Here is a 27,496-nt window from a genome sequence, read left to right as displayed (position 1 = left end):
GGTGGGATGGCTTTATTTATTCAGTCTCAGAATGGTTGACTGTAATTAGCGCGCCTGCTTGTTATGTGTGTTTGATGATTCGGCATAAGAAGTTGTTCTAAGTGAAACGCATCTGATTGTACGGATGGAAGCGTAGATAGACGAGGAGGCGAATAAATAGCTCATAAAAATACATAAACGATTACAGGCAAAAAGATGTGCCGAATCTTGATCGAGTCATGTTTTTTGGGCGTAGCGCCTCATAAAATTTCATGTCGTGTTTATGAGCCACTGCTTAATGTGATGTACGAGCCGATTTTTTTGATTGCTTGGCGTTGGTTAGTTGGATAGAATATGTTTGTGTTTGTCTAATATCAACTCATATAACCAACTCAAATTTGGAAAATTGTTATTTAAAGAATAAAATTCAATATTGTTCCATAAAATTCGCTACAGACCATTCACACACAACTGCTAAGCTGATCCTTACCTCCTTAGAGTCCTTGCAATGGGTTTATTCCTCCGGGAGCATACCTGCAGAAGAGCGAGAATGAAAAGCATGTATCAGTATGAAGCTGCGGAACCGGAAGCAGTTTTATTTTCGCTGCTGCCGTAAGTTGATTAGATTGCTTATAAGGTAATCTATCCTGCTGCTCTCATCACTCGCTTTCGCACCCATCCGCAAACACAGTGGCCCCAATCTCAGCGAGTATCCCTGTTCATCCCTTTGGAAGTAAAACTAAAAGCAAAAAAACGACTAAGTAAACCCATTAATATCACTCAAAAAGGTTACACTTTCACGGTCAAAGCCAGCTAACCTGTGCAACGATCAGTCCACGTCATCCGATACGTGTTCCCAGTGCTTTGCGGGAAACTCGCCCAAGGGGGGAACCCAAAGGGTGGTGTTGTGCTAAGGGTTGGCACTATTTGTTCTTCATTGTTTTCTGTCTGATAGGCCAGCAAACAAACCCCGTAAGGGAGCTAACCTTTTTTTGTCCGGGGTGGAGGAAGACAACAAACAGGAAACGAACGGAAAAAAGCGATAGTGGGGAACTTGCCCGAGAGAAAAGCTTTCGATCGGAAGAATTGAGCCTGGGAAATTGTGAGGGCGAGGGTAAGGGGTAAACACATTTGACCAAATAAACCCTTCCCCTTCGGTCGGGTCAACAGCAGCGTGTTTCCCCCCTTTGCTTTGGGGAATTTCTCCAACGGTCAAGCGAATGACCGAATCGAGCAAAGTTGAGAAACGAGTGGCCATAATTCCTGCGCTCCCCACTCGTACACCCACACCATTACCGTCAGAAATCACCTTTTGCACCATTACGCTTCCGTGTTACCTTTCATCGGAAAAGCGTGTGAGCTTCCGACGGTAAGTACCCGTTTTATTCGAATGGGGGCAAAAATCAATAACGAAAAATCATCTGCGCTTCATGCACGATTCGTGCTCGAGGTGAAAGGAAACAGATTTGTCAGAGCTTGTTTTTGCTCTGCATGAAAAGTGTAACGAAATTTCTCTCAGCAGAAAATGTTTCAATCTAATAAAAAGTAGCACAAAAATAGCTAACCATGGTTTTGCTTCCGACAGGAGAAGTTTCTCCCTTCGTTCTTTACTTTACTTCTGAAACCCGATATACCTGTCCCGGTCCCGGAGTCTGCCTCCGGTAAGATAAAGCTCCATTCACGGCAGCACGAGCGCGGGGGAGCTACACGATCCGGGATTCGGGTGTAAAGAATTGCCCTCGGGTTAGAAAGGTTAGCTCGCTAGCGATGGCAAACGAGCCACTTGGATACACTCTGGAAGGATTTCGCTCGTTGTTGTTGTTCGCAAGGCCCCACTACTTGCACCAATCGATACCGGGGACCTTGGAAGGGAGCGTGGTGTCTTGATCCTTTTGTGCGCTGTACGATCCGAACAAGAGCCCCACCACTTGAGCAGAGAGATAGCTCATAATCACGGCACAAAATCGATTAATCTCATGACGTGACACGGTGCGAGAGGGAGAACGGACCACGACGCCCGCAAAGGACGCATAGAAACTGACAGTTTATTTAACGACTTTTACCCACATCAAATGGCAATCCCTTCACCATCGGAAGCTTTAGTACTCCGTCAGAAGTTCTCCAACAGCACATTGGCGCTCGGTTTGGGTGGTGGGCGAGCAAAAAATGTCAATATCACCTACGCGCTCACCAAAAAAAAGAGCACCCGAAGCGAAGGGGCACCGATCTCTGAATGGATCGATCCTGAACGGTACAACGGCAAGTTTTCAAGGGAATTCCCTGGCGCGGCTCTTCGGTCGCCGAACTGACGCTCATACGACGCCACACATCAAGAGCCCTCGTGTGGATCGGTGTAATTTACGGTGATATTAATTACCCCTTGCCTGCTGCTTGCTTCTCCAGAGATGTGAAGATGTCGGTCTGCTGGTCCCTCAGGCCTCTCAGACGAATGTCAGTCATTTGACATTGTGACATAACCTTTTCGAGTGTCAACCAACAACTTCCGGGCTCCCGCGCGAGCGTTAAAAGACCGGAAGAGCTTGTTTTTTTTTTTAAATGTTATTTTCCGGCAACGATACCAATCATGGTGTTTGCTTTTACTTTATTTTCTCAGTAAAATTCCTGTTGGATTGGAGGGAACCGCGCAAGACAACTCTCCTACCACAACTTTCGTAAGTGAGCAATTAATTAAATTCCCGAAAATCAATAACGCCAAAGTAAATTTAATTTCTTTCCATTCCACCGCTTTGCAGCAGCACACGCGCGCGCCCGTGTGTTCAGCGGCTGGGGCGTGTCTCGCACGGAAACGGCTGCAGGTGAAATTTATAATATTCAATTTGCCAACTTTGCCTTCGCTCCTTATCTTCGTCCGCCGAGGTAAACGAGTTGCCCGGAAGCAAGAGGCTATCGAGGCTTTTGTAGCGCACCTTCCCGAGATTCCGAGGAGCGGCTGGCTCTCTAATCCACACACACAGAAGAAGCACAAGGTGCTCAAGCCACGAAATTCAGCACCGTCACAGGGGGACCACCTGCAGTGGTGTGGTGGCTTTATGTTGATCGACATGCACAAAGCAGCAATGGCTGGCGTTCGCTTAAACTAAACATGAACTCCGGGGAAGAGAAAAATTATTGACCCGGTTGTGTTCCTGGTGCTGCCGCGTAAGGTTAGTGCCGCCTAACCTTTTCATTTCAAACCCCGGTGAGTTACGGTGGCTTTTAGCAGTGAAGCAACAAATATGCCCGTTTCGCGACCACCAGCACCATCACGAGCAGAGCAACAAATGGTTCACGATAATTGGTTGGTTTTGCAGATTACAAAATAAAAGTTGTCCCACCGAGTACGGTTTGGATTTGGGTGGGTAGGATGAAAAGCGAATGCTTAAAGTACGGCAAGTTGTACTCGTATTGGTTAGACTTGTGGTTTGAGTTTCGCTACGCGTTAGGCTCGTTTCGATCTTCCCACTTCGTGGACTACAGCCATCGAAACCCGAACCTTGCTGCAAATGATTTGTGATTCGTTTCGATCAAAATGATAAACCGTAACCCCGCTGGCCGGCGATTCTTTATTCGGAACGGTCTGGTGCGGTTTGGGCAAAGAGAAGCCGTAGCTGCTGGGGTAAGCAGAACTCAGCAAGCAATGAAATAAAGCAAAAAATCAATAACAAATAACTTCTGACCATTTGCGTTAGGCTGATTTGCCGGCTGAAGGATGAGAGGATGTTGAAGGGGAAATAAATGAAAGTTAGACTGTGGTTTCTTTACAAACCGTATTGATGGCAGCGATGGATGCAAAATTATGATCATTGGCATTCTTGCTGAAAATGAGGTTTATGAGAAATTATTAATTGGAAGCTATTAAGCTGCCATTGAATTGTAGTCGTTGCAGAAAAGATGTTTGATCATGATTAAGGCATCGATTTTAGTACGTATAAAACAGCTTTTTTTGACAGTGTCAGTCTTTTGGGAAGACTGACAGATAGTTCTGCTGGTATATCCACAGTACTAACAAACAATTTCTTATAAATTAATCATCATTTTACAAGCTAATTTCATTATTCACATGCGTACATGGAAATCTTGCGAAAGAACCTGATAGAGCGAATAACATTAGCCAAGTTCATTTGAACGAAAGTGAGAAAATCACTCCGCACATAGCACACAGCAAGACCGTTTCCCTGGAAACCACTCACCAGTCTACCTTGGCCTTGCATTTCAATGGCCCACACCGACGTTCCGACGACCCCACAGTCGTCCATCCCGTACACCGGCAGTGCTTGGCAATGCTTTATGGCGCGCACACAACACACATTTCCCTTCATGCTCAACTTTCGCGGGAAATGGGATCTTCTTGTAAACAAAACCGAGCACCATTAACTTTAATATTCACTCCCTGCGTAGCCATAAAGTTTAACTAACTGAAACATACGATTTTTTATGACTCCGCCTCACTTTGCTCCTAGCTCGGGCTCGGCCGCCTGCCACACCGCGCTCCATGTCTTGCAGGGGGTGCAAGCTGACAGATGAGATTGCCGAAACGAGCTGCCGGTTTGAGTGAGGCAACGACGAGTCACAGATAAGCGAATCTGATGGTAAGATCTAAAGCAGCGTGCGACAAGCGTGTCCTCTTAGGTACTTTTACGCATCTCGTGCCCCGTGCCAAAACCGCTTCGGGGTGACTATCAAAGGCCCTGAAGAGAAAGAGTCAGTCGAGTCGAAACTGTGTGCGTTACTTTCTTGTGCGTGGCAAAGGATGGGAGCGAACGATTTTTTTTTGTCACCACAGTTTTGTCTGCGAAAAGAAAGGGGGTCAAGCGGATCTGTGTCAGCTGCCGAGTGGTACAAATTGAAATGGTGGCAAATTGAAAACGGCAAATGGAGTGGCATAAATCACTCTCGAGCAAGGATACGGAGTGTGCCATAAGTTTGGGATGAACTCGAAAACGGGAATGAGATAGTTAATGTCCCTAAAGTAGAACTAAATCACTAAAAACCGGCCTTGAAGTTTTCTTGTTAGAAGTTTTTCAACGAGATGTTGAATTGCCTTTGGAATGTTGGGTTCCAGTTGAAAGAAAGGGTTAAAAGCTAGGTGTTAGTAATGACACTAAGCAGATTCCGAGCTGTTCAACTTGTGAGGACATTCGAGAGCATTCTTCCCGGCACAAAATCGCGAAGTCCAGGGGGATCTACAGAGGAGTCTATCGCAAAGATGCAAATGTAGTTTGCCAAGTGCATTTAATCCGCATCCTTCGTTTGAGGCAATTGAATAGTGAAACTTCCCCAAAACTGATTGAGCTTGTGTTGAAGCAAGATAAGCAGTTTGGAATAGGGTGCGAAACCACGGAATAGGCAACAAAGCATCCGAGAGCAGTGGGAAAGTTTTCACAGCCACAGCTGGCGGATTTTTCCATGTTCCTTTGTAACGAGCGTGGATTGTAGAGGGTCTAATAGTTGTTTGCATGATGGAGATGAGTTTATTTTGAGCCAGCTGAATAGTTTTACAAACATTAGAGTAATGAAGACGCGGAGTTGGAGTTGGAACAAGATTTACGAAGGTATGTAGAGAGGTATAATAACTCAACAAAAATGGAACATAACGCAGAACGCATAACTATGCATGACCATAATAATAGAGTGCTGAATACTCATGATGGAAGGCTGCAGGGTGTTCTCAGAAAGCAGGAAAAACTTGCTCGGGATATCCGATCGGAAAATGTCCGGACAATCTGCCCGTATTATTATGGCACGCACAAGCATTGCAAGGACATCACAGCATCTGTGTCGTATCGTTACTACCTGGAATCGGCAGGTCAGTTAGAAAGACAACAGTTTGGATATGCCAAAAAACATATTTTTCTCGATAGAGTTCATTGTTCGTTTTGGTTACAGAAAATATCACACAGAGGCATTATCTTAGTGAAACCAGTCCATGGATTTAAGGTATTGGTAAATCCTCAGAGAATATACTATAGTCCAAATAGAACAGAAAAGCACAGTGGATCAGTTGTGATTCGCGAAAACAGAATCTCTTGCTTTATACACTCATTTTTAAGCTGGCATGAACTTAACTGTTTTTAGAACTTGAATTGCTTGATTTGTTCTACAGATATCTATGAAGGCAGTTATCTATAACCCTTTTATTACAAAACCAGTAAACGCATTAGAATCGTCTTCAGCAGCAAACCCATTATGTGTAGTGGACACTTATCTGTGCCCAGATAGCGAAAAGCCGGAAGATTACTAACCCCAAAAAAACCAAACCATCCACCCCGAAGTGCCGCACGTCCGAACGGCTTGTGCCCAGTGATACGGTAGAGCAACTTACGATCCGGCAGCTCATTAGCTGACGTTTAAGTACATCCCTTGCAGTGGTACACGGTACAATAGACAAGGACGCCGACAAGGACACTCCGGTGTTCGAAATGTAGCTCCGGCGGGAGTGGACTAGCATGTAGGGAGAGAGAGAGAGAAGCGTGGTGGAGACAGAGAGCGTGAGCAAAACCAGCAGAAAAAACAACACATCCCTATTCCGTGCAGAATGCGCTTTAATGGAATGTCCTCCGCCTATCCACGGGATGGACGTGGCTTCTTGTAGCCGACATGACATGCTCTTTTGTTTGCTGTCGCCCAGCAGCAACGATCCGGGCTAGCCGATGTCCGGGCATGAAAATCTGGTCTCAATGACGGCAATGGTAGTGAGATACTGAGTGAATCTTGACGTAATGATGTGCTTTATCTTGTAGAGCACCCTTGTACGAGTTCTCTGGTAAGCCGTTGTTCTTGCGATTGTTTTACTAGCCCACGAGTGTACTTGTGGCCAAGGTTGGAGATTTCGATTGGATATATGTTGAAGGTTTCCATGGAGGTTTGTGACGTTGGAGCTGCGCTTTAAGACTATTCGAAACTAATATTTTGAAAGCATTTTAACATGCTCTAACTTTAATATGAAATTGAACAACTGAAATATGTTGTAAGCATTCAGTTTCTTTTTGTAAAATAACATTTCCAAACTCCTAAGACTCGCCTATAACATTTGTTTACCCACTCAAAAGACGCTCACATTTGAAATGCGCATCGATTGGAGAAAGAATCATCGAAAGCAACGCAAACAAACACAGTGTCCAGTGGAAAAGTGCATTCGGACGAGTTGAAATGTCCTTCAAAAACTACTCCAACAAGAAGCACAATCTCCAGACAGATAGAAGTGTCAATACTTTCCTGCTTTCGAGAACTTTATTTCCGTATCAATTCCCCAACTCGCACACACAGACACAAACGGGCGCACTCTAAACCGTTTTTACGACGCCAAACATTGAGAGCTTTGACCCATCGGAAAAGAAGGGGTAGTTTGAAGATTTACCGTAGAAAGGTTGAAATGGAACGTCGTCCCCTTGGGGATAACCGGCCCGCCAGAGCCACATCCATTAAGCCTCTATTGCCATTTTGCCAGATGGGTCAACAAAAACATCACCGACGGGTCGTTTGGATGTGGATCCAAAATGAATAATAAAGAAAAACCCGGGGAACGTAAAATGGGCCGAAAAATACAGCCAGCACCTCCGGACATTGTGGAATATTTATAACCGACTGCCACTTCGGAACAGAGCCAAAGGTGTTTGTTCCCCCCTATGTTCCTAACTCGTCAACGCACAGTCGGGTGGTATTTTCGTTCATCGATAGATAGCCCATTTCTGAAAGGGAAATAACATCTATCTTACCCGTCCGACAAACGTATGCTCTATAAGTGCTGCATGATTCATACGGTCGAGTAGAGGGAAGTTGAGCTTTGGAAGGGGCAGTTCGTTTGGAGCGAGAAGTCAAGTCCCTTTTTGGGTGAAACTTTCACATTTGCTATAAAAATGGTACTTTATTCGTCACCGTTTCGAAGTTTGTGACTCCTTACGGAGGTATTAAAGGCAGCCGAACGTAGAGACGGTCGCCCAGACAAAGTTACAGACCAACTCGTACTCGGAATCTATTTCGATAAACGATTAGACCTTCTGTTATCATCATCATGCTCGATTGAGAAGTTGAACATATCGGATTTGATGATGGTCCGCATAAAGCAGCAAGCTTGGAATGTGTCTGGGGCGCATTTCTAGCGCAAAAGAACCACCAACAACTGGAAGGAAAAAAAACTTCGTTAACCTAACTTCTCTCTTCACACTTCCCAAAGCGTGCCTGAAACATTTCAGGCATTCGTGTTCGTTTATGCACCATATTTCGGCACGGCATTCCAAGTTACTGAGGGCTGGAAAGCACACTTCAAGCCGGGAAAGGCACAGCACAGTGACCGTATCATGTCATATTTAATTGAGCGTGTAATACGGAGAAGTTTTCGATCCGCCAGCTCTCTCCAGGCTAGCGGACACGGCTGGTTGGAACGTGTGTGTCTCACGGGACCAATATGTTGGACGTCTTGCCGTGGGAATCGTGTCGCCTACGGCGCTGACTGGGAGCAAAAATTGGAAATTGAAATCCAAAAATCACTTGCCTCTTTTGCCATCTTGCTCGAGGGAATTGGGGAAAAAATGTGATAAAGGAATGCAAGCAAGCGAACGAACAAAAAAGGGCGGAAGGAAGGTGAATAAATATGTTGTTTGCCATTCCTATTGTCCAATTCTCACAAAACGTTTTGCGGCAAGAAAAAAAAAAGGTGGATGAAGTAGAAAAGCAATGGAAAACAGATTTTCCTTACCGAAAATGCAATTCACGTACAAACGGGGAATACATTCACTTCCGGGCACGTTCACTGCCAACGACGATGGTCGATCGTTTGTTATCTGTCACTTGCCTTACCCTGCCGTTCCCTCTGCTGCCCTGGAATGCGATTGTCCACCACGAAGCACTCGTTTTGTAACAAACGATCCGAGCACTTCGCAAAGGGAGCATCCATACCGTACGTGACCCAAAAGGTAAAGGTCGCACTCGGAAAAGAAGTACCAAGATCACGAACCATTCAATTCACTCTGTTTGGGGCGAGGAGCTAGCTGGTATGGTTTTCTGAAATCTCCGATGACACGGCAAAACACACTCGCACGGTGGTTTTTCCAATCACATTAAAGTTCCCGTTTGCTTCCAATTCGACCGCCACCTGGGAGATTATTCGGTTCCGTGTGTCTGCATCGTGGTTTCGGGCATGCAAGGTACCAGACACTTCTGATGATGATGAACCGACTGTCTTGCCGATGCTGATGCTACTTTTAATCAATGACGCTGCATCATCACTGTAATGTGTTGCCGCGAGGCGCAACTGCGAGCCCCAGACGCCGATCAGCCGATCGAGGATGATGCTGCGCGGTGCTGCTGCTGCTGCTTACTATTACCGCCATTCATGATGATGATGATGGTGCAGCCACACGGTAGCAGTTCAATCTTTCGCTAGATAAACTTCTTCTTCTTCTTCTTTGGCTCAACAACCGATGTCGGTCAAGGCCTGCCTGTACCAACTTGTTGGCTTGGCTTTCAGTGACTAATTGATTCCCCCCCCCCATAGCAGGGATAGTCAGTCCTACGTATGGCGGCGCGGTCTATTTGGGGATTGAACCCATGACGGGCATGTTGTTAAGTCGTACGAGTTGACGACTGTACTACGAGACCGGCTAGATAAACTACCGAGTGGGAAAAATAAATCTCGTCTTAAAAATAGCATTTGTTTTGACAGATCATATTTTACTCCCGCGTGCCCGCCCGGTTCCCACTTCACTTCAACCCGGCGGTTGTTATCTCTCTTCGCCGAAGGAGGATGAGGGGCGGATTTCTTGTCCTTTTTCTCTACCATTCTTCATGCGAACGGGGTGTGTGTGTGTGGTTTAAACATTTGCCAAACGGTGGCCGTTTACGCTCCCAGAATGCAACCCACGCCCACAGAATCACCCGCTGCGCTCCTAGTTCCCCGATCGAATCGGTTAGCAATTTCGATTGGGGTGTTTTTTGTGTGTTATCCATTGCCGTTGGCGAATATCGTGTGTTTGTGTCTGTTACAGCAAAATGGAGCAAAAGAAAACATAATTGTTAAATCGGTGAAAGCGATTAGTTTACCGAATGATAAATGATTTTCGATCGCAAGCGGGTGGATTTATAAACGTAGCGTTTTATAGGTCAAGCGTATAGATGTAATGGTAAAAAGGGGCAAAAGGTATAAAAGGTAAATGTAATAATAGTAAATAAATTGGTGCAAATATCCACCCATAGCAATGTAGATTTAACGGTATATCTCATCGTCTTAATCACATTTATCGTGTTCGTTAGGTACTTTTGAAGTAAAGCTACCCGGATTAAGGTTGTTTCCAAAGCCGCCGTACAGTATACCTCCCAAGCTTTCTACCGATTTGTCTATGGATTATGGTGACGCCTCAATCTCATTTTAATCTTGAACGATTTTCTTCGTATCTACTACTCGCACACGCTAAGCGTAAGGTGATTATCCTTATTTGCATAAAATCATATTTGTCGGTTGCTTGTCGGTTGCTTTCGGCGAAAATCCTACCATCTTTTCGGATAACGCTTCTAGCATAATCGTCTTGCCCGTACACGATTGTAAAAGTGTGTTAAATCCGCATTAGTGATGCAATAAACATCATGCAACGAGGTTAACTTCTGGTCGACTGTAATTGGTGTAAATAAAACCGATACAAACGGGCGACAATCAGATAGTTAACACCTTCATGGTTCGAGGCGAGCGATGATGATTCGAACCAATGGAATGACGATTAACACCGACCGTCCCACCGGGGGACCGTGAATCATCGTGCGGTGATGTGGTGATCGTAAATCGATGGTCATAATGTGCCTCACCATCGTGCTGACAGCAGTGGCCCCAAATCTAAAACGGTTACCATCCTTCTTCTACCTCCCTATCGGGCACCGGTCTACCAATCTTCATCAGCACAGCTTTCCATCATCATGGATGTGGAGCAACGATCCATCATCCACGAGCAAGACCGTACGTAAACGGTCCCAGTTACTAGGCACCATGTCCAGCTGTCGAAGCTTCTCACCATAGTTACAGCGAGATAGACGCATCGTTCTCGCATCAGATTTATTCTGGCCACCTTCTTCCCAAGCGGAAACAGTAGCGCAGCGATTGTCTGGCTGTGGAAACGTCAATAGTTTTCCAATTTTCACAATCAATCGCTCTGCTTCTGTTGACTTCTGTTGGTGACTGATGCTGGTGACTTTACGAGAGCTAAACACACACGTTACGCTCGAAAGACGGTGGAAGAAAATGGTAGGAAAATGAAACTCCACTCCACCATCACCTATTCTTCCACCACCACCCCGGGGTTGGAAATGTCATTAATCGTGGTCCATAAATTTTCCAAACTTCAGAACGTGCGCCAATTTTACTGTAAACATGGGTAAAAATATTTGATTCCGCGCGATCCGTGGCACAGGGAGGTTAAGACAACCGGCCCATTGTGGGTGGTAAATAACAATAACATAATCCGAACCTTGCTTTCCTCTGTGTGTGTGTGTGTATGTGTGGGTGTGTGAAATGTACGGCGCGACTTTAGCGACTATTTCCGCGCCCGAACGAAAGAACGCACAGTGTGCTCGGGGACGGGAGTAATAGTAGATGCAGGACATAAATTCCAATCATGGTCGGGCCCATGTGTCTGTGTGTGTGAGTGTGTGTAGCTTATTGTTCGGTTTGGCAACGGTTTGGCAGTGCCGGCAGAGGTCGGCTTTGGCACACACTCGCACACATTCCACCGTCGTCGGTAGGGTTAGTAAAATACGCGACCCTCGACCAATTGAGATTGCTTTTCGGTCGATGTATTTTGGAGTATGGTATCGATCAATCTGGCGCATGGTGAGGGAAAACAGGTGCGTTTTTTGTTTGTATGTGTGTATGTGTGTTGTGTTTGGATGGTTGTGTGTTTGCACGGAAACTTGTTCTCCATCTGGTGTTTAATCCCGGTTACCCGGTATGCTCTGTCGCTGGGATGTGAAGAAGGTAACCGTGTTTCGGAATACCATCTGTCACTGCACGCTGAAAGGTGATAGTATTTTTAAGCGCTGGAACGACTAATAGCTAGCGCACGTGTGCACAATGCATACATTTAGGCGTTACTGGTGCGTACGCAAGCGTAACAGGCTCGGAGCTTCTTTTTTTGTTGGATAAGCAAACACTGAAACTAAAATAACATTATTCACTATCAAAAGAAAGGATAGTTCGGGGAAACGCTTTATCATGCGTGCCTTCAATACTCCTTCAAAAATACACCCAAACCCGGCCCATGAACCTAAGGATATTTAGAAGGGATCTAAAACTGACACAAAAACCATTCACAAATGGCCCTCTTCAGCGTTATCTGCCATTCCGAAACAGCTCCCTCGAGCAATACATGCTCAAGAGCACTGCCAAGCTATCTTTTGCGAGCCTAACACATCGTCATCGAAACGATCGGACGGAAACATCAGCAAAAATATTGCCATCCATTAGTCCGGCAATCGGGAGGTGGTCGGCAAGGGACAGCCTCCCCATGTCAGCTTGTTGCTGCCGGAGGGCAGTCTCATCGCTTCGAGGGCTCTTAAAATGTGCTCCTACAAAGCGATGAGAAAAAAACACGCTCCGAAAACAACCCCAGAATTTTGAACAAAAGTTTGACGAAACGAATTTATCCAATGCGGCAAATTGAAATTGTGTCTCACAGAATGGTTCTCCCCGCACTCGCCACTGTCGCTGTGTGTCCTCGGAATGATGATGCTAATCGTCGATGGACCTCCATCAACACTATCCCGGTCGTAATCGTTGCGGCCCTATCGTGATGCTCTCATCGATTTGGGGACGCCGAGGGGGGTTGGATGGCCCAACAACTGAATGGATAAACATGTAGTCACGTCATCGGAGCTCCGCCCGAAGCCGTTGTCCCTGATCATTATCGTGTGTTTCGGCATTGTGTGAGTTTTGCGCTGACACGCTTGTTTGCTTTGCCGGTAGGCGGCAGGGTACCGTGGTGAATAGGACGAAAAGCCCATACCGATTGACGGCTGTGCTGCCCGTTTCGATTGGTTCGCTCGTGCGTGTTTTGGGGGTTTTGGCCGACCAAGGCGGCAAGGATAACAAATCCAATAAGTCGAATCTGGACTGGAAAGAACACGCGTACGCTCATGGGGTTCCAATAAAGTTCGGGTAAAAAGGTCTGCGATGCGTCACAGTCACATGTGGAGTTGCGAAAGTGATAACGTTAGACCATCCGAAAGATGGACGTTTCTTGGGCGTTCGTAATGCTTGATGTAGACATGCTCCAGATTAGCCGCATCACATCCCGAGCTGACCAGATGGGGGCACGTGTTTGATAAGAAATCGAACAGTTCTTCTTGGTGGTAGGTATAGGCCTCGTTCTTCTTTGAGGACAATCATTTTGTTCTAGGAAGCAAAGAAATCACCAGAGCCTCTCCTCCTCTAGAAGAGCTTGCCATTATCAGGACAAGATGAACTGACCGCTTTGTTAAATAAAAAAAGCGGAAGTTATTAGGTCGTAAAGCTGCCGTTGTCAGTCGGTTGGGCCGAACTTTGTTCCTCCCAAACCCCTCACCCCCCCCCCACCCGTAGATTACGTTTGCCAAGGGGAAAGGAAAAATGGAGCTCCAAATGTCGTCGTCGACGTTCATGGTCTGTTAGCGCTCCGTTAACTGTTTATTAAGAAGATGTTAGATGTGACGACTTTTTCCTCTATCTATTTCCCTCCATCCCATGTGGGTGACATCTCGCTCGCTCGTCTGTCAGGTTTCGGTTTGTCTTTTTTTGTTGTTGTTGATCTCTATCTCTCTCTCTCTCTCTCTCTCTCTCTCTCTCTCTCTCTCTCTCTCTCGTTCTTGCTTGCATTTCTCTCAGCGAAATCTATTTCCGTTGCGCCTTGCGTTGTCACGGTGGCATGGTGGACCTCCTTCGGGGTCGTGGTGTATGGCAACGACTGACTGGCAAAATACGGCCCAATTTAATAGCCAAATAAACGATGTTTCAACGAGCTGCCCGTTGTTTATGTTCGGGCCCGGTTGGATCCGTTTCTACGGGTGCTACCGCGAACATGTGTTTGCAGGATTTATGACACCATCGTGAAACGGCTTTGGCAATGATGATCATTGTCGCTGTCAGTTAGATTATCGCTCACTGGAACGGTTGCTTTATTTCTGCTGTGTGCCCGTTGTGATAAGACACACTGTGCAGCTGAGTAACTTGATTCCGGTGGGTAAGTTAAGAGCCTAGGGTTTTTTTTTGTATCTCTCCAACTCGAAATCCAAGAATTGAGAATACTCTAATTGTAGCGTAGCGTATCACAAACCGGCGTGAGCACATACACACACCGAAAATAGCAGCAACGATTGAGGTCGTTAGCGTGCACCACACACACACACACACACACTATGCAAGGCACAGGCACAACGACCTCATCCCGCTCGCTGCCGAAGAATAAGCTAAACAGATTGACGGTTGACATCTCACCGACGGACGCGAAAACGCTATTTCATAAGTAACGAGATTACGGATGCCCGTGCTGCAGGCATGTGCTGTATGGGGTGTGGGGCATGAATTTTTCAATGCATGATGCAAATATTCCACCCATTCTGACATGGCTGCCTCTTCCCAGGAGGGGGATTACGAGTGCAAGAACCGAGTGAGGGTGTTTTTTTGCGGCTACCGCGCGGCTGCTGCACACAATGCTCGTAGTTTTGACACACGATCGTCAGTCATACGTCGTTTTGTAGAGCGACTGGCACGTGATCGTGTGTTTGGATGTATGTGTCTGTGTGTTGGTTGTTTTTTTTTCTTCTTCTACAAAACACTACGTTTGCACATAAATCATTCGAGACGTGTTTTATGATGAATTTCATGCTCCCTGCGCTCTCTCGGTGTGTTGGTGTTTTTCATTGCAGCGATGCAGTGTGACCGTAAAAATCTTTATTGTTGACTGCATCAGACGCGAATTGGTTAATGAACTGTAGGAGGTATAAATCATTTTAAAAGTGCAGCACCAAAGAATGGGCGACTCTTGCCGTTGACATGACAGGTTTTATCGGAGATGAAAACAAATAGCGCCGGCGGCGACCTACATTAAGAGCGGTGGGTAACAAATGCTTCAACAAACAACAACAGCTCCAGTGTGTTAAAGTTGTTGTGCGCTTTTAATACGCTCGTCAAACACATTTACTCGTCAAACATGAGACCCAAAAATCAACACACAACACACTTGATCTATCGGCCAAAGCCATCCGCCGCGGGAGCCAATTTTTCACGACCCATTACACGCCCTCGCCAATAAGGTACGGTTGGTGCGCTCTCCCGTTGATGCATCTTCGCAATTTCACATCCATATCACCGCTAGACAACTTCCTGAAGAATATGGCACCACAACACACTATACACGTTTAAGGTGGGAGATCACACACGCTAACGAGCCACCGATAAACGGTACCACCAAACCGATACCTCACAACGACGACGAACGACGATGTTGATGATGATGGCGATGTTGATGTGTTTTCCGATTACTACGCGGTCGTTGTATGTCTTCCATAGCATGCTACAGGAGTCTACGTAAGGAAAGCTAGAAAGACACACATCGACAAATAGCGCCACCCCCGGAACATGTTTTGAAAGGTGGCTTCACCTTTTCGCGAAGGAGGAAACATGCACACACATACACACATGGGCACGTGCAACCAGGATGATATCTTCCTCCCCAAGGAAGAGGTCGTTCCAAAACGCCAGTCGCCAAGAAGTGAGTCGTCGGAAGTCGAGCGTAGGCGAAACTTGACGACGTGTAAGATATAGCCATTTCGTCGTCTCAACGAGGTTTCACTCGATGGTTTTTCGAATAGCTTTCAATTCCATCCTCTCTCTCTCTCTCTCTATCCTCTCTTGGAGCCCGTCGAAACGTGATGATTTGCATATTTTTATACCACTTGTGCACTACTCGTGTTTCGCCCGTTTTACGATCCCATCATAGACTCGTTTTGAGAATCGCATTCTGTGTGTCTGTGTCTCTCCCGGCGCAGCGAACGTGTGCGGATACAGTGTTATTTTTCTTTCTCGACATCAAACAACCGGAAATAAGGAGTCCGGACCTGGACGGGCGTAAACGCTACCCACTTCCGATTGGCCGAGACACACACACACACACAGACCCAATGAGATATGAATATCAAATCGAGTTCGAAGCAAATTGGGACCGAACGTGGCATCGGGATATGGCCCCTTTTTTCGGTGAGTGCAACCGGTGGTAAGCGTACCCCGTAAGAAGTCGTCGAGAAAACCATCGCATGATTCAATTTCTTACCCTGTTGCTTTTGCCGGCAGTTGCTGCTGGGTGAGCGTGCATAGAATGAGCTACAAAGTGGCAAACTGAGACGTGCAAACTGAGGTGATACTTGCAGAATACGAATTAGCAAAACACCCAATGCCCTTTTTAACGAGTCTGTGTGTGTGTGTGTGTGAGTACGTGTTTTTGTTTCATCCTCGGTAGCTCGGTGGAACGAAACCTTTGCCTAATCTAGGACGGTGGCAACATTTGGTTCAACTTTTTGTCGAACGCTAGATTGTGAAACGACACACTGCTGCCGATGATAACAGATCGACGCTCGTAATCACTTGTGTCAACAGAATGGGTGAAACCGAAAGGTCAGAAAAGTTATTCGATCATGGTTTTTGAAGGGAGGTGGGTGGTTGAGTTTCATTTTTATCCCTCGCCTCCTTCCTGTCTTCGTTCTGGGTCAGTGAGAGAGAAAGGGAGCTGAGTGGGGAGTAGAGCATGGAGAGGGAAATCGCCTGTTGCTTTCCTTTTATCAGGAAGTTACAATGGCAAAGTTACTGCCACCGGGTACGGTGAAGAGTTGAAGTTGGAGCAAAGCCCCTATAACTTCCATCCTTGATGTCCCCAGCCATCCGCACACACAAAAAATGCCATTTAAGTAAGTGTATGTTGCTATCTTCCTCATGAGTGTGTGTGTACAACACGACATGTAACTTTCCAACGCCCAGTCCGCCCTAACCTACAATCGGGAGGAAATTTAGTGTAACGAACAGCGCGGTAAAGTTTGCGGACAGTTTCCGACCGCGCTGTGTCCTCCCGATAGAGAGAGAGAGAGAGCAGACGGGTCTGGATTGGTAAGGGGACTGAGAAACTTTTGCTGCAAAGATAAGGACGACTCCGCCGGTTCGGGGTATCCTCGGTAGTTTTCCGATAAGTTTTGCTATTCTTCCATTAGAAGTTTTGCTGTTCCGATTGTTGGAGTTTTTCGTACATTTTTTCTTTCCTTTCTCCTTTCCACAGTCAGTAATCTGTCGGTACATTTTGTGGTTTTGCGTTTGATTGTGAGAGCTTACTTCGATATGAGCACGATGCGCATGAGGTAGCGCAGTTCATTCAACTATAATTCCGTCATTTTACTGCCATTTGCATCTGTCTTCTATCCACGTCCACGTTCCACCACGTCGTATAATGAGCTTATATTAACTCTAAGTCATCTCATTTCGCACCCGCTGACGGTGCGCCATCAAACAACAGCGCAAACCAATAAATGGCTCACGGATTAGTGCCTCCCTGTGCTAAGCCGACTAAATAGATCCATCACTTTCGTCAATCACCCGAGCAACAAATCCGAGCAAATGTGGCAAAAGGAAAGTATCATCACCCTCGCTAAAGCGGGCGCCATTTGCAGCATTGCTTGCTCCTTGCTCCAACAGCTGTCAATGACCAATCACTCAAACCGTAACCGGATGAAGACCATCACGACCAATGTACTCTTCCTCTATCGTCTCCTGCTTGTCGCTTCGCTCTCTCTCGCTCTCTAATGACAGGGTTCGTTGACTAATTGTGCTACCGTAAAACCCATCGGGGGAGACGTTATTCATTCTGCTCCTTTCCCTTCAGTACGGTTACGCCGGTTCGAAGGTTTTGAAATCGGATCCGGGAATCCGATCTCGGTTCAGCGAGCACACACACACACACATGTTGGTTGTGGTTGGGGCGTTACATCGAGCTTCAAATGACCGTACCAAACTAAACCTCAAAATGGATGGACAAGATTAAGTGGCGGTCGTGAGTGAGAGAAAATGTCAAATGGTTTTTTTGTTCGCTTCCCGTCCTGCAGCAGGGTCCCGTCCTGATCCCTCGTACCGTGTGCGGTCAGTTATTGAATGAAACAGACGGTCCGAAGCGCCGCAGATACAAACCCGAGATTGTGAGTGAAGCGAGCGGGAAAGTGCGAGAGAGAGAGAGAGAGCAAGAATCATTGGACGGCATTTTCCGGTCAGCTTGGCGTTGTTTTTCGTTGCCCCTCTAAAATTTCCTCACATATTCACTCCCCCTCTCCTTGGAAACCAACGAACAACGGTTGAGGTTAAACGCATCACTTAAAAAGTTAAACATTCACATACACATTTACACACACTGACACGTGGAAGGTCGTGGCCGGTCAAAGCCGGGAAGCCGGCCGTGTTCGGTTGATGATTTTCGGGGACGGATAAGTTGCTAGAAGCTTAGACACGCCGCTTGACCCACCCGAGGAGGCGTTCCCGGCATTGACTTGTTGAGCGTGTCTGGTTTTTCTCGGCGATTTAAATCTTGTGCACTGTAAGGTTTTTCCGCCTCCCCTCCCCCACGTTTAAGCTTTATCGCGATGATACTGATGATCGCGATGATGATGACGGTACACTCTGGAACCAATTTTCTTGTGAAATTCCAAATGTCTACTTTCTCTCTCGCTCTCTGCTAACCTCCATGTAGAAACCAATAGAAACGCTTGTTTTCATTTGGTGGATTATAGTCTTAGTTTTCCTTCCAAAAATGCCTTTCCAATTTTCTTCCATTCCTTTCACGCACAAGATCGAAGAAGCGGTCTGTCTTGAGCAAAAAATAAGTCTAATGGGTAGAGATTAGACTGAGGTTTCGGATTTTTCTCTCCCACTCCTACTGTAGATGGTTTACTTTTTTTCTAGTCCCTCACCCATCTCCTCTCCGACCGAAAGGTATTGATAAACACGGCCATTAGCTGATAGCAATTAAAAGTTAATTTTAAATTGAAAACATGAAGCCGGGCAAATACAGCGTCCAAATATTTGTACCCTCCTGCTTCTGGCCAATTCCGTTTCATTCTTTTTTTCCAGTCCAGCATCTCGGTGGAAGTGGCCACCAACGGGCATGATGTGGTGCTCGGTATGCACCGCTTTTTGCCGAATTCTTTCCTTTTCCCTTGGACGCTGCGGCGTATTTTGCTATTTTTAAACTCGCGGCTGGATTTTGTTTTAGTGCTGATTGGTTTCGCTCCGGAGATGTGGGGCCGCTGTACTAGTGCGGAACGGGCGCCAAGGTGAACCGATTGTTTGAAGTTCAGAGTTCAGCCGGCCTGCCCCTGCTGCACACCAGTGACCCTGCTCTTGGCCCTTTCGGGCCGGGTTTTGGGTGGGTTGAACTAGGCTATTTTAAATCTTCGATTACTACACCATACATCGCCAGAGCTGTGTGGTTTGTTCACAGTTTTGCCACGCGCCAAAACAAAATACGTGTACCGAACAAGATGTACGCATGTTTTGCACCCTCCGCCCTTGCCTTGGCTAACGCTCGATGGAAGAAAAACATACCGGGGTGGTGAGGCAAAATATTTCAAATCTATTTCGGCTCATTGTATTCATGCGTAAGAATCGTTTCAATCGGTAGTTTTGCGTTTGGATAAGAAGAAATCATTCGCATTCCAATTGAAGTAGTTTTCTTGAGGATTTTTAATAATATCTTACTGAACAGTAGCTTTGCAAGCTTCACTTGAAACACTCGCGCAAAGTGATCATATTAAAGCAGTGGAATAATAAACACGATTTTTCCCGAATGCATTTACTTTTCTTCAATAGGTCACATCAATTTATTTTCATTAAAATATACAACTTTAAACCAGAAGATGGAAAATGTCCATTTCCACTTCAACAGAACGATTTGTTCTAATGAAAAGTCACTCTACACACCATCCACTGGAGGCGGTGAGCGTAGTGTCGTATTTTTCTAAGGAATTGTTTTCCACCTGCAATAATACGATCGTTTGCGATGGCAATGCGATGCTCTCCGCCACCATTTTCTCGCAGCAGAAGGACACGTAAAACCATTTCCATTTAAGCTCTGATTAAAACCGATCCTCTTTCTCACTTCTGCCACTCTTGTCGTCACCGACCGACCGTTGGATGGAGACCACAGCCGCCCAGCCGAGGGCTGAAGAAAACATCATGATCCATCCATTATGAAAGCGTTCGGAGAAACTGTTTGGAGTGCACCAACACACACCAACACACACACACACACATACACACAGAAAAAATACAGTCAAAACAAAGATTGACGCAAAAATATCTCTACACCGCACGTGTTGCGCACTTTCCCACCATTTCAATTTATCAATTTCGTTCATTAATTCGCCTCTTTACGTTATTTTTATCCCCGCACCATTGGTTTCGTTTCGGTTTTCCCGCTCCGCCTGTCCAATCTGCTGTAGTCGGGTTTGGGGATAGAATCGGTCACCGCACCTACTGCTTTTGCTCGATGCAATCCACTTGATGGAAAATTCAATTTCTTCAATCTCTGATACCCTCGTCGGGCGATACTCATGGCAAGGAAACAGAACAAAAAGCAAAATCGAAGCAACAGGGCCCTGATGGAAAGCAATGTCTTCCTTCCGTTTGCAATCCCAGCGAGGGGGGTTTATAATCTTTCGCCGCTGAGAGACTGCTGGGGACTGGCGCGTAACCCATCCACAGGGACAGTGGCGGTGTCGGTGGCGGGCTGATCAAACATAATGACAACTTTGAACAACAATCCAACCGCCCCTAGAAGGTTGGTTCGATCGGAAAGGACGGCAAACGATAAGAAGAATCATTGCACAACAGATAACCCACACAAACCATGGAGCCATGGATAAACGGCTCTGGTGGAACCAATCGGAATGAGACAGAGAGAGAGAGAGAGAGAAAAGAGAGAGAGAGGGACATTGATTCGCCAGGACAACTCGATCGTCTCTCAGGATGGTGGTTTTCGAAGCAAATAGCGCAAGGAAACCGTCGAATTCAATCTTCTGATAAATGATAAATGTCTTTCACCCCGGGAGCAAAGTGGCGAGACGACACAGAAGAGTTTCTGTGCGCTCTTCTGAAGCGTGCTGGAGTAAGAATAGTTTCTGTTTGATGATTGGTTTTAAAGAACTCCTCTGGAAAGGATCCGATTTCGAATTAAAGTCACAATCTTCAAAGCACTTCATGTGATTTTGAACGCGCGTAAAATTGATTTATTTGCACACAAGACACGGTGCGATAAATTACAACATGCTCCCGCGTCAAAAGATTGTTACAGATTGAGGCAACTGTAATCGCTTGGTTGAAACAGATGCAAGAGCAAAATTGGTTGAAATGCTTTCAAAAAAACATCTCCGCATCGCCGTTGCAGGGTGGAGTGAATAAATAAACATCCAGAGTATTGGCGCACGATGGCACACTCAGCGATCGTAACGGCAGCGAGGCATTGGCGATCGAGAGCGGCGTATCTACGTGTGTGTATGTTTATTTTCGTTGCAACATTTTTGTTCATTTCGTGTGCGTAACAAAACGCATGGCGAAATGGAATGTTACGTAGGAGTTGAGTTGATTTTTTTCCTGCCTATTTCCTATTTGATAACTTAATACGTCGTAAAGCACTTCCGAAAAAAAAGGAACGCAATTTGTTTTCACAAGTCCCGGAACCCTCGCCAGAGGGAAAAGAAATCACATCATTATGCCTATTTCTAAATTAAACCATTATCGAACTCATTGCGTCCCAATCGAATTGGATCGGATTGGTTCGTTTCGGTAAGGCAGCAGAGGACCGGAAATCATCAATTTTTATCCACCCATCAGCGCCACCCATCGAAAGGCAATTGAAGGCGATGAGTTCATCGGCAGACCAAACCAAAGGAAATCGAGTCTGCCGGTATTTTCGAACTTTTATGTTCGTCTTGTGTTTTTATTTTTGCCCTCGATGCCGATTTGCAACAAATTTTCACCATTCGTCTGCAAATTGGAACGAACCATCAATAAACAGCTTGTTCGCTGTTGGGATGGGTTTTCTAGCTGTGTTTTGCGGGGAGGGATTGGAGATAGTACTAATGGCTGTATTTTGCTCCGCAGGTCAACAGATTGTTTCCTTGGGTAATCAAATTGTTTTTTTTTTTTCAATTTCGGAAAGGGAAACAGATAAACCCTAATTTTGTAGCCATTAATATCTCGTGTTCGTTTGACCTTGAGACTATTGTAATTAAAAATACAACCCGCAATAGACATTACGCTAATGCTGCACAGCCTATGCCTGAACGATATCGATAAGTCTTTCGTAAAAGCTTTCCACCACGATATCTGATACTTCGCTTTCGTGTATTAAATCACGCCGTCAAAATGAATGATTTGACTCCGTAACACGCTCAAAACTGGCTCGTCAAACACGCTTCAATCTGTCCCCACAAACATCCTGGAAAACGTCCACAGTTTCGGCTTTGGAACACCTTTTTCCTTTAAACGTTTCTGAGCACGAGCCTGAACACTCGCGCCGTAAACAAAGAAACAAACGTCCTCCCACGGTGGATCAAACGGTGCGCATGTAGGTTGTACCAACAATCGTCAACTCGAGCATAACACGCAACATGTGGCCCCGCACCGTTAAATATAAACGCGTATATATACGCGTCAAGTGTCACCCAGGGGCAGGGTAGGCGAAACAAGTGTGAAAGTTACATTTATGCACGCAACCAAATGGAATTAAAATACAACTTGAGAACGTGGAACACGTGGAGACCCGTTCTTGTTTAAAAAAGGGAAAGGAAAGCGAACCCAAACAACAAAAAACCTCAGCCCGTCAACATTTGATTTTCGTTTCACCCACGTCCGCTCACACGTGTGTGTGTGTGTGGGCCACTTTGTTATGATTGATGGCGCTCAGGTGATTTGAAGCTAATCATTCATAGCCATGCAAACGGTTTCGAACCGCCCACGGTCGACGGTAACATTTGAACGCCCCCTTGCACGGGGACATCAAACAATACGGCACCGTGAGGTGGTGCTGGCTTGTGCTACTGTAACTACTATTTTCCACCAACAAAATTTCACCTTTTTTTACAGAGACTGTGGGATTAGAAAAATGTTCAAACTCTATGCTCTCGGTGCTGCTTCAAACCACTTGCTCAGGGCAAACATCGCGACATATCACGAACGGCAGAGAAAAAGAGAAAGACAGTATCCAAATGACACCATCGAGGCACGATTTGGCACGATTTTCTGATTCGTGCGATGTGATGGCACAAAATGGCGATGGCATGGGAAAGGTGAAAAGGCTCGTCCAACCGGCCTGTGCTGGGTAGATTTTTTTTTCTTCCATTTGTGCCTTCCTTTCCCATTCGCTTAGCATTTTTCAATTCCAAAGTGTGCATGCTTTAGAACCGATGGTGCTTCGGCCTTTCCCGCTGGTATGTGGACGTGCCTGTAAGGTGGTACGGCTATGTGTAACGGGTAAACGTGCAAGCGAGAAGCGTGGAAGCTAAACGTTGAGATTATATTTTAAAGAGGGTTGATTGGAAAGATTCGTCCGATCCTAAGGGTATTAATGCTTATATTATTAAATTACATGTGTTAGTGTATCATCCCATGGGAATACTGTCAAAAAGGACAAAGATTTTAGTGCCATATTCCCTTGAACATTTTATAATTTTAAAAAAATCCCTTCAATAATTAGAGTGTAACAAAGCGCTGAAAAGTTAATTAGTTTTCCTGGATGCATACCTTCAGGCGTTTAGACTAGAGTTGGCTAAACGCCTAGATTTATACAAACTGCAACATAAAACTGGATTTTTTTTAAATTTATAATTTAAACTTCCTTTAAAACTGTAGCAACCCGTCGTTGTGGGTAACTTTTCGCCCCGTCGACTTAATGTTCCGCCCTCGGGTTTACGTGATTGTCGTCGCCCTCACGTACACATCCTGACAGCTTGGCAGAACGGAGAAAGGTGATGGTGGTGATGGTGGTGGTAGTAGAACAAAGCAAGCAACTGGTAGCGCTTCCATCCAGGGCTTCCGTTTGATTTATGAAACACTTTCAACAGGTTCCACCTACCCGGACCCCGGCCCATGACGTCTTCAGCATGGTTTCACATTTGCCCCCTTCTGCTTCATCCCACCAACGGCTCTGTCTATTCCCCGCATGTGGGTGCATGGGATTATATGTGAGCGTTCGTGTTTTTCAGCACTTTCAGCAGCACGGACATTACCTGATACCCCTTTTTCGCCAGTTTTCGTCTACCTTAGACGCGCCTCACCATAACCTTCGGAAGTCGATCGTCAGCCCTCTGGAGAGCCGCACCGGGTCGGTAGTAGCTTGTGCGAGGCCGAAGGGAGTAATTTATTCGCTCGCGCCAAGGTGAGCCTGTACCGAGCCGAGTGCTGTTGAGGCGTTCTGCGAACTGATATGCGAAATAGACTCGTACAAGGAAGGGGAGGAATTCTAAATCTGCAACCATGGGCCATGGGCGCTGCGAATATGATCCACACGCGGAAACGCATACACAATCTTAAAAGTGGAACGGTTTACGATTATTTATACATTCCGTAACCGAACCCGAAGCGTGGGTCGTACAATGGACAGCGTGAGCCCACCTCGAAACGATGCCAGTGAGGGCCTGGCTCACCCAAACACACAAACACACCTCATTTGCATGCTTTTGCTGTTTCCATTTTTTTGCTTTCATTATTGAGATATAAAGGGCATTGCCATTCATTCACCAAAGCAAACCACCAGCGAACGTCTTGTTTTCAATTTCCCAATTTCCCATTGCTTAAAGTTTAATTTCATGCGTAAATGCGTTAAATTAAGTGGAATCGGTTGCTTAAAGAGTTATCAGGGGTTTTTCCGAGAACGTTGTACGAATCTTTCTGCCGACACGGCCGCTTGGATGTTACGCTCCGGCAAGAAATTCCCAGCTACATAAACTGCCTGATAGGATGGTGGTCTGGGTCTGGGCGGAATGGTTGTAGCGGATTGGCCTGTAATAAATATTCCAACTCGTTGATTATTTATACCAACTTTTTCCGTCTCTGCACCCACCCTTGGCCACCCTTGGCGCTCGCCCGATGCGGGTTTGCTTTGCACTTGTTTTGCCTCTCGCTCGCCAACGCGCCCAGAGAAGAGCAGTCGAAGAACAATGCTGCAAAGTGTTAAATGTAAAACTTGCAGAAAATAAATGATTCCGTATCGAGGAAGTTTGAACCAATTGCCAAACACAGTTGCTCGGGGAAGGACACTCACGGAAGAAGAGGCCGGAGACGGACTTTATTGCCCCTCGGTTTGTGATAGGCCAAGATTAATGTGTTCATTGGAGTGTGCAAATAAGGGAAAGGATTTAACACCACGGCCATGGCAAGCGACACGCGGCACAAACCACCGAGCCTCCGTGAAAGCAGGGAAGAAGAGTGGTACATGTTAGAATAAGCTACAGTCAGTGTTGGGAATTCTGCCACGGTATCGCTGCTTTTTATGGCAGAAGCTTTTAAACACCTTTTCCCGGGCGAGGGACAGGGCAGCTAAAAGGGAAGCGCAAGAGAAATTTTCTCTAAAAGGGACAGACAGGGCTACAAAGAAGGAGCGAGGCGGAGAAAGCTTCACAAAAGGGTTTCGCTTTGAACTTAATTCACGACCTACGTAATCGTGGCGCGAACGAGCGGACAGGACCCGCCCCGTGTAAAAGAACCAACGGCATGTTAATGAAGAGATAAGTTATGCCGGGAATGTTTCGCGCCGGCCTCCCCACGGAGGCGCGGAGGCTTTGGTGCTTCCGAGGGACGGTTGCTCTGGACGGGAACGGAAGGGGATGGAAGCGTGTTTTTGGGAGTATTTTCAAACCCATGAACTTGCACGTTAGTGGAATAAGGTTCGAACGCGCGCGCGCCGGTACGGTTTTGATGCAAAGGGACGGGCAGTGGAGCCATTTTCCTAGACCGAACGCTCGCACACACTCATACACAGGTGTCAAACGCGCGAATGTTTTGAGGTTTCGCTTCATCGTTGCGCTTAAAATCAATGCTGCGCTTTTGTTGCCAAACAAGGGGATGGGACCGGTTCGGAGAGCGAAAATGAGAAAATCAAGTCAACAATTTTGAGGCTCTTAAAAAGCGCCATCAAATTAAGCCTGCTGTTAGCGGTGCTTTGAGGGGAAAAAGGGATGACAGGGGCTTATTTCTTAGGTTTGGTAGAAAAGATGGAATTATTCTTGGACAGGTAATTCAGTTAGACACTGTTCTTTCCGTAGTCAGTCTCTAATAATTATCAATTCATTGCAGAAGCTCTTTTAACGTTTCATTTTATGTAAAAAATAAACGCAAAAGGATTTAGCTATGGTGTGCTTAATTCATTACATCAACCACTCATCATCGCTTAGGCACAGTACCACAAATAAAGCAATAGTTTAACATTCCCGTCGTACACAAAACAAAAAACATAGAAAAATCCATAAGCCACATGAAAAGCTTACATCAAATATTCAATTAATTGATACACGACAGCGATTGTGGGGCACCATAATATCATCCCTCCTGTGTCGGTGTAACGCACCAGTTGTTTGCATTTATTTTGCATACACCCAACCCCCACCCAATACCATCGCATAAAGCTTCAGGGACAGGGTTTTCGTGCATGATCATCAACACCGTTTTTTATCGTTTTTTCCTTTAATATAATATTTACAATCCACTCGTAAAGCCATCGAGTCCCCTTCCGAAGAGCATTATCGATTTTACACTCGCATCAAACAAACAAAACCATCAGCACTGTGTGTGTGCGTGTACCTTTCTCTCCCGCCCTTTCTTACAACCACCAAACAGAAGCCCAACTAGCCCACAGGCACACAAACAAAGGTTCGAAAAGTTGTGGCAAAATAAAAACCGTGCGTTGTGCAGATTCCGGGGGTCCGCCGTGTGGGTCGTGTCATGTTCAGTGGCGGCCAAACAACAGCACACAGGAAACACACACCGGTGGCAGAAGAGGAAAAAAAAACACCCAATCAACCAAGCGACCAGAAAACAAGCAACAGCAGCAGCAGCAACCAGCAAACCAGTGCTTGGCCGGAGAATCGTTGGTAACATTCCGGAAAACCCATGGCCGGCGGTTATCGTCAAATTTCACCACCACCACCACCACCACCGTACACATATGGGTCGGGTTTTGGCGTGTGATTGATGATGGGGGTGGAAAACGGGCTAACAAAAGCATTCCCTCGCTGCCATTTTCCCTACCCAGTGGCGCTCATCTGGGTGAGGAAAGCGCACCCAGATCGGGGTAAAAAACATGAGAAATAAAAGTTTTACCAAAAATGGACAGCAGCACACACCGCTCAGCGTGCGTGGCCGGAAATCCTTTCTAAAAAGGGAACCGAAAAGGATACAGAGAACAAAAAAAAACATGGGAAAAAATTGAATGAATGTGTAGTAGGAAGAACGGGAGAGAGGGAGAGAGAGAGAGAGAGAGAG

General features: G+C 46.0%; 1 long non-coding RNA gene across 2 annotated transcripts in view; it reads right to left on the bottom strand.

Moving 5' to 3' along the window:
* Positions 1-438: 438 nt before the first annotated feature.
* Positions 439-27,496, bottom strand: part of LOC120905019 — a 44,831-nt gene continuing 17,773 nt past the window's right edge. For both annotated transcript variants that reach the window (XR_005739851.1, XR_005739850.1), the window contains exon 3: positions 439-513. This is a non-coding gene — a long non-coding RNA (uncharacterized LOC120905019). The remainder of the gene's footprint in view (positions 514-27,496) is intronic.

The sequence above is a fragment of the Anopheles arabiensis genome, chromosome 3 (genome assembly GCF_016920715.1).
Source record: "Anopheles arabiensis isolate DONGOLA chromosome 3, AaraD3, whole genome shotgun sequence".
Taxonomy (NCBI): domain Eukaryota; kingdom Metazoa; phylum Arthropoda; class Insecta; order Diptera; family Culicidae; genus Anopheles; species Anopheles arabiensis.
The sequence above is the reverse complement of the archived record's forward strand: the minus strand, read 5'-3'. Positions and strand labels throughout refer to the sequence as shown.